At 45.0% G+C, this 8,458-nt stretch overlaps 2 long non-coding RNA genes across 2 annotated transcripts; both read right to left on the reverse strand.

The window, feature by feature from the left end:
• Window positions 1-1,771: 1,771 nt before the first annotated feature.
• Window positions 1,772-4,446, reverse strand: LOC123493405 (uncharacterized). Its single transcript, XR_006665431.2, has 2 exons — window positions 4,186-4,446; window positions 1,772-2,001 (listed from the first exon to the last, which is right to left on the reverse strand). It is a non-coding gene; the product is annotated as an uncharacterized lncRNA (long non-coding RNA).
• Window positions 4,447-4,467: 21 nt separating this feature from the next.
• On the reverse strand, window positions 4,468-7,796 carry LOC120965853 (uncharacterized). The gene is made up of 3 exons (XR_006665424.2): window positions 7,320-7,796; window positions 5,374-6,625; window positions 4,468-5,276 (listed from the first exon to the last, which is right to left on the reverse strand). It is a non-coding gene; the product is annotated as an uncharacterized lncRNA (long non-coding RNA).
• Window positions 7,797-8,458: the final 662 nt, after the last annotated feature.

The raw sequence follows: 8,458 nt of genomic DNA on the forward strand, positions 1-8,458 counted from the left end.
TGGCGACAAGGTGGTCACTTTCGTATCCCGAGCTGGCAACGCTTCTACAAGTGCGTCGGAAAGATGTAAGTACTCCATGATAAGAAAAATCAAATGCCTATCCCTTTTATCTCAGGATCAAATCACTCTTCCTGCAGGCTGGTATATGCAAGTTTTTGAGATCGACGGAACACCTACCCGCCTGAGCTTAGTCGCCGCGGCTTGACCCAGCCGTACATGCTGCTTCCCTTCAGCATAGATCCAAGCGAGACCACCAGTTCGTGGACGGTAGTCAGGCTGAGATCCAAGCAGCGCATGCACGCGTCCAGCCGCAGATGCAGCAAGCTAGCCCTCCCTGCGCCGCCGCACCGCTGCGCTGCTCCACCGATAGCCAACGCACGGCGGTGCTGTTCGCCGGAACAAACTTTATCCTTGTCCTGGGTCTGCTCTTCTTAATCTTCATGCAGCGGAGCAGCTAGTTTCTTGTGCAGGAGGCTTGTAATGGGGGGGGGGGGGGGGGGGGGGAAAGACTTGTATAGGATCTGTCCTTAGGTGAGATCAATGTGATCAAATTTTTTAAAGATACAAAACATGTTCAAAAATTCTGAACAAATTGGAGACACACATTCATGTGTGATGTACAAGCTTAAAAAGTTCCAGCTCCTAATTCGAACTATACTTATTGGACAAAAAAAGACAAAATCAGATGTGAATAGTATCAAACACTATTCACCCCAATGCTGACAATATTTATAGTCAAACTTGTCTTTTTCGAATCTCTAACTGTAGATAGAGTTTTGAGCTGAATTTTTTTTGTAGTTATAGACATGCCCCGTATGTATGTTTTACATTTTTTTCAGATTTTTTTGGATTGTCTAAATATGAAATGTTTGGGTTGATCCTACGATCTCACCTAAAGGGCTCATCCTATACTAGTTGGCCTCTGTAATAGGGATAGTCATATAGTTTAGTGTACTGGTTAATTTCATAATCCCAGTTTGTAATCCGGAGTCGTCCGTAACCTGGCAATCACTGCCAACTACTAGTGTTCTCTTTTCTGTTATCTCCAATCATCTGATCCTTGTTAGTCCATTTTGTACGCAATCATGGTTATCTATGAATTATTTTAGTAAGATTATTTTGTTAAATACCCATGCTCCCCACCTATTTGTCAATTTCTGTCGGCGGCCACTCTTCTTGGCGCACCCGGAGACGCCCGCGTTCCAGGTTTCCCCTCTCCATCTTATTTTCAATCCGCCTGTCCAAGGTGATTTCCATTCATGGAATTTTTGCAGATGCACTTCTTTTGCAGATCAAAAGCTACTTCCTCCGTCCCATAATGTAAGACGTTTTTTTTGTCAAAAAACGTCCTACATTATGGGACAGAGGGAGTATTTAGCTTCACAGATTGAACGGTCTAGTTTGACATTAAGATTGTTTATAGATTCATAGGTTCACAGATTCATTTTTCTTTAGCAACAAAAAATGCATGCATTCATTCATGGATTATACGATCCAGGGCACGAAAATCATTACAGGTCCATAATGTTTTATTGATTCATAGAGTATTACATCCAGTTTTTGCAATGCAGCAACACTGTCCTGCATGTTCCATTTTACCTTACATGCATAGGGCCACATAGATTCCGTATGAAATTTCAGTTCAGAACTATATTTCTAGTTTCAGTCTCTAGGAATAGAAAGTTTCAGAACTTTCAAATCCACACTGTCTACACATGCATTGTGTGTTGGATTCAGTTGTGGAATGCACCGGAATTTAATATAGGATCCATTTGATAACTGTATATCAGATAAAAGGCAATATGTTTTTTGAATTCTCTGAAAGTCTGAATCCCAAGTTTTTATTTTTTAGTCCACAATACCAGGCTTATTTTTTCCCACCAATGCTGCAGGGTAAAATTTCAGTTGAAGGCAGCTATGAGGGAGAGATGGGCGACGAGAACCTGCAGGCAGCTAGCCAAGATTCAGGACAGAGCGGTGACCTAGCCGTGCCCCCAGCACCTGAAGGGTAACGCAGCAGAAAACAAAAAATTTCTGACCTATGCACCAGCCCAGGACAACTATGGAGACTGCATACAAGGTTTGATCTTTTTCGTTACCGACTCGTAGCGCAGCGGGAAGTAGAGTCGATGACGATCGGCGGTGCAGATCCCCGCAGCTAGGATTTACAACCTCCCAACCGCGAGGATGTATACCCTCATCTGCTCCTCAGACAGCCCTCCGGGAGGCGGTCGAACAGTCCCCCGGATGGTGTAGCGGACAGCCCTTCGGGAGGACCTTCGAAACTCGAACGGTCACTCGGACAGCCCTTCGGGAGGACCTTCGAAACTCGGACGGTCACACGGACAGCCCTTCGGGAGGCACTCACGAACTAAGACCGAAACTACGATCTCTCTACAGAGTTGCACACATACGGTGTCATCTATCCGGCAGGGCTTCGCCGTCTAGAACTAGTTCCCACCGGAACCCAGACAGCCTTTCGACTCTACAAAACTATTTCGCTGGGAGGGAGAGAGAAGCCAGATCATGCATGGCACTTTGTATGTGAGAAGGGATGATCCTTTAGGTAGCCCCCTCCACCCCTATTTATAGGCCAAGCCCAAGGGTGGCTTCTCCAAGAAGCCAAGGGGGGAAATACCAAAAAGGCCCTCAAGGTGGCTTCTCCAAGAAGCCAAGCAAAAAGCACTTTCACTATTCATGACGACATTTTTCAGCGTCCGTTCGAACTGAAAATATTTATGTGGGCTCAGAACATTTCCAGTACCCACTAAAATTATTTTCAACGCGTTCCGAAACAATTTCGGTTTAGTGATTTTCATCTGCGAAAAGCAAACAAGAATGCGTTTTCACTATTCATGAAGACAATTTTTCGCGTCCACTAAATCCGAAAATATATCTGTGGGTCTTAGAATAATTCCAGTACCCACTAAAATGATTTTGGATTCATTCTGAAACAATTTCAGATTAGTGAATTTCATCTGCGAAAAACAGCCAAAGCGGGTACCGGCAGCTCCGAAACATTTTCGGTTTTTATTTCTGAAAATTCCAAAAAGTTTCTAGAATGATTCTGGCACCCTCCAAGAATTATCAGGCATGTGCCGAAACCATTTTGACTTAATGGCATACCCCGAAACAACTTTTTCGGTTTCACCGAAACTCATCCGGTGACCTCTCTCTGCGGAACTTTTCCGCTGTCCGAAACTTTTCGGTGTCCGAAACTTTTTCGGTGATTTTCTCTCAGACTCCCTGTCTAGTATTCAGCAGATAGATGACCCTTAAGCGTGTGACCCTATAGGTTCGGTGAAGTATAGACATGACCCGGAACCCCTTCCGATCAATGATCAACATCGGAGCCGTGGACACCCATATTGACCCCTATACCCACACGAATAAATATTCGAGTGAACCTCCAGTTGCCGTGTGCTATTCCTGTTGCTTCGCGATATGTTACAAATACCCGAGGTGAGACATGTTGGCATTCCCGTGGATCAACAACTTGTCCACTATGTTAGTTACCTTGTTACCGGTTTTGTTCTCTTTTCTCGTTTCGTGTTCCGGCATCCCCGTGATCAAATCACAAAGTGTCTGGCCAGACGATGATGGACACCGTAACACCGAGAGGGCCCGAGTATATCTCTCCATCGTCGGAGGAGCAAATCCCAATCTCGAGCTATCAAGTTACTTAACATACTTTCCCATGAACCCGTAAGCCGCCGTAATAGCCATCCAGTTACGGATGACGTTTAACAAACCCCAAAGTTCATGAAGCAAGCATGAAGAAACTCGATACTCTCATGGTCTAAGGAATTATGCAAACATTAACTATCTCTGTGTTATAAACCATTAACTTGTGACGAATGTATCTCATAGCATAACATCAATTCGTGTCGATTCAACACAAATGTCCTTCCTGACATTGTGCCCTCAAAGTTGCTTGGCATAGACATGCCCATGACTGGGAAAACATAATCATCATGCAATACTTGAGCTAGTCTTAGAGGCATGACTAGGAATACATTTTACCGTTTATTATTCCACACGTGCATATGGGTTCTCCCCAGAGCCTTTATGGATATACGGGCTTGGGAACCACAGCAGTTATAGCATGGAACATAAACATAATTATGAACAGGGAGATAATCAATAACATTTATTATTGCCTCTAGGGCATATCTTCTACAGCACCAACCTCTTGTATATCTGTCAAGCACGCCGTCGATGTCATCTAGACATTCAATGAGTTCAAGCGATTTCTTGTTACGAGCATTGGGTTTGGGGTATGCTTGACCTTCAAATGCTGCAGAAACTAAACCTGAAATTCAGTGCATGGACAATGAGTAAGGTAAGCCCCACCCGCCGCACCATTGTCATGGCAGAGAACAAGATACTGAATTTTTCAGAAAGCATGGATATGCCACTATTGATTTCTGGGGAACACTGGCTAATACTGAGACGATTAAGCAGTTCAACTGGTGTGAGTATGTGATTCAATGCCTGCTCGCTGGTGTTAGGAGGATAAAGAATAATATTCGGTCAGGCAACCCCGCCACCAACTTAGTTGGATGCTACTTGTTTCTCCAGGTAATACTATGTATGGAGGCCCCAAATTCATGACACTAGTTACTTTCATTTTTTTGGGAGCTAACAAACTGTTGCACTCACAGATATTCCTGCTAGACAACCTCGCCCTTGGGATGTCCAACAAGCAACATTCCGAGTTGCTGAGGGTAAAGTTGTTTGATCAAGACTCAATGCAGAGGATGAAAACCATGGCTACTGATGTTGGAAAGCCGGTCACATCTTACAGTGGCACATCGGTAAGTGCCGGCCATATCTCATGGTAGTGCCGCTTAATTTTCAAATGTTTTTTTGCTGGCCCTCATGCCACTGCACACATCGTGTAGTTATGTCACCACTCCACCGTGTGCTACGCCCGTTCCAAGCACTCCGCCGCGGAGCAGTCATCGTCAAGGAACACAGCAAAATATCCGTTCTAGCAGCTCCGTCCGGTGGTGGTAGCACAACCAAAACATCTCAGAGGGATCTTCCCAGCCCTTCATCTGCACATCGTGTAGTTACCTTGTATGCATCTGCACCACTTCTCTCTCTTTTCTGCTTCACTATGGATTGCAAGATATGTCTTGTGTTTCTCGACCTCTTCCACCTGATAAGCTCCACATTGTACAATATATACCCAAACTATTGGAACATGGCCCTTGTATATATCTTGCTAGCATGCCTCTCCACTGCCAGGTTTGCCCTCATGAGTGGCCTCCCTGCACATTTTATGAAACACCACCACATAAAGTAAAATTTCTATGTAACAAGTATCACAATGTTGTAACTAGAGAACACATTATAAAAAACACTTACAATTCACATTATTTTTCTTCATAGTTCTCCTCCGATTCCCGGTCGAATTGTAGCCTTGTGTACTTCTGCACAAACATGTGCATTGGGCACCCAGGAGGCACATAATTTTTTAGCATATGGTTCGCGCTCTCACTCCTCTGTGTGCTGGTCATCTTTGCACAAAAATACCCTTAAAATAAGGTTTAGCCCATTTCTTCTGAATCTCAAACAGCTTCGTCATGTATGGGTGTGCCCTTAGCTTGTATTTGTCCAGCAACATTTCCCACCCTTTCTCAAATTCATCTTCTTTCAGCATATGGTTTATCACTTTATAAAATTCAGCCCTGAAATCGCTCTTCTTTGTGTACAGAGCACCCAATGACTCTTTTGCTTTATTCAGGACGTGCCATTTGCACCATCTATGTGTTGTCCCCGGCATAATGTTTTTGATAGCCAGCTCCACGGCACTGTTTTGATCTACAAAACAAGTGAACAAAATGTATACAATCACCACTCTGTACGATGACAAGATATACATCAGCTAACAACTGTAGGACAATTGATCAGTTTCCAAACATAAATAATACCTTTAAGTATGGTCATGGGTGGAGAACCACCTATCATTCTTAGGAATTCTGAAAAAAAAAACAGTCGAAACTCTCTTGGCTCTCATCGCGAACAAGAACACCAGCCAATCATGCTCTGAAAGTGATTGTTAACCCCAACAAAAAAGGCCGAAAGGCATGTCATATAGGTTGGTCCTGCATGTCGTGTCGAATGTTATGACAGCCCCAACGAAGGGGTACTGCAGCCTGTTGCTCCCACTTTCTCAGATTTCTTGATCCTCCCTTAACTGTCAGCCTGAACCCTGTATGTGAAGTGTGGATCTTCAGCTCTAATCTACGCAAACACATCCATCGTTTCTTCACATCATCATCTGCATGGTCCCTTTTTATCTTCCCACATAGATTACACAAAGACCTCTTTGTGAATGGAACATTTTCCATCGATCCAAATAAACTTCCTATGATACTGTACACCTTAGCGAGGTTCACATTGTTCTGCCCAAACTGCTTCACAAGATCCTGGTGTAAACATCTATGTGCTTGTGTGATGGCCAGTGGATTGTCTCACCAAAGTTAGGTGAAAGCGAGTGGTTGTGAGTCTCTCTATGCTCCGCAATGTACCAACCATTGTCTTCTGCTCGTAGAAGCATTATGAGAGCAGGACATTTGCAGCGGCAAGACCTTGTGTTCTCGACATCAGCTTTCCCCTGCAAAATGTTTACCAATTTTAGTCACTTAGTAACTTAGTAATTCTTCATAACCCGATCAACCAAACTGAATTGTTGAAACATTAACAGTAGCAAAATTTCATACTCACCGAGCAACCGCAAACTATTTCCCATCGACCCAAAGAAACCTCCTATGATACTGTACTCCTGACAGCCTTCTCAAATGCACTAACGCGGTTCGGGCAAGGTGCTCTGCTAGGGGCTGCAGTTCCAATGCGTAGCCTTTTTTTAATTGACTTGTTTGCACTCATCATTTTACCCTACAGGAACTAACCATGTTGTTCTGTGGTGTCCTAATCCAGCAAGCAACATTTTTACTGCCAGCAAGTTCATGTAATCCTGTACATTTATTTTTCCAAGTCCCGATACATTTTTTCAGCTTAAGCAAGCATAATTCACACTAACTAGATGCATGCAATTCACTGGTTTCGCAAGAATCTTTTTTGCCTGCAGCAAGTGAATATAAATTATGTACTTGTTATAATCCACGGAATCATTTCTCTGAAAGTCTCGGTACTTAACTGATGGTAACCACACAAATCATAGGATACATATGCATACATGTGTTTTGTCAGGGCCACAAACGCACACACTAATTCAGCCAATTCAGCTCATCTATGCCAGAACATTACGGCCCCAATTTATCAGCATTACCAGCTCAAAAAACACTAACCTTTTGTTCATCCAGGAGCCCGGGGATTCATCTTCCCAGTTGACAGCTCCGAAGCCGCGGGAGAGCTCTCCCTCTTTCTGCCGCCACTGAGCTGCCGGCGCCAGCTCCTCAACAACCTGCTCCGTCGCCATGAAATCCGCCATCACGCTTGTTCGGCCGCCAGGAATCCCCCACAGCCGCTCTCTGCTCCACTTCACCCGCTCCTACCAATTGCTGCTCTGGCACCTTTACATCCCCAATCGCCCCTGCCCGCCCCACCGCACCATGCTCTGCCGCAGGAGCCAGCACCATACTCTCGCCGACCTCCTCCAGGAAAGTAGATCTGATGGATGACGAACGAAATCCGTTCCAAACTATTAATCCACGAACCTAATCCAAGAAGTCAACCACGAGAAAAGGAAAGATTTTACGAACCCACGTATCAGCTGCATCGCTTGCCGCCGCCGCATCGTCCTGTCTCGACGACTCACTACCCAAGCACCCAAAGTTTGGAGAAGGCACTCGAATAGTACTGCATCCATCTGACCCCATGACCCCACTGACATGAAAAAGTAATGCCCTGGGCCACGGATCAGACGTCAACGACTATTCTGGGCCACGGCTCGCATCATCTCACCCCAACGGCCGTCCGCTCTCCGGTTAATTTATGGCCCACCATCCACCTGCAGTGCGTTTGTATTACTGAACAGTGCACCTTTTCCAGCAGCCCACGCCCTCCCGTATAAAGAAATGGCACAGATCTTCACACAGAAATCAACGCCCACGATAAAGAGCTCATTTGAGCTCGCGCTCAATAACTCCACGTCCGGGAACGTTGTTGCTTTATTCAAAGTTCAGAGCCCCATCCCAAACAATCTCCGAGCTAACACACTCGGGAGACGCGTGGAACCAGGTTTTACACAATGACTTAATACAACCCTCCCTGGCTAGGACATGTGCGACTTTATTAGTCGATCGTCGCACCCAAGCAACCCTAAACTCAAGAAAAGAGTGAAGTAACTCTTTAACCTCGTCAACTATGTACCAGTTGCTCATTTCTGATCTTGCTTACCGCCAATTGGGAGTCCTTTTCCAGAATAACCTGCTGGACGTTATGTTCTTTCGCTAGAACAAGCACCCGCCGACACGCCATCAGCTCC

This window comes from Aegilops tauschii, chromosome 1 (assembly GCF_002575655.3).
Source record: "Aegilops tauschii subsp. strangulata cultivar AL8/78 chromosome 1, Aet v6.0, whole genome shotgun sequence".
Lineage (NCBI taxonomy): Eukaryota > Viridiplantae > Streptophyta > Magnoliopsida > Poales > Poaceae > Aegilops > Aegilops tauschii.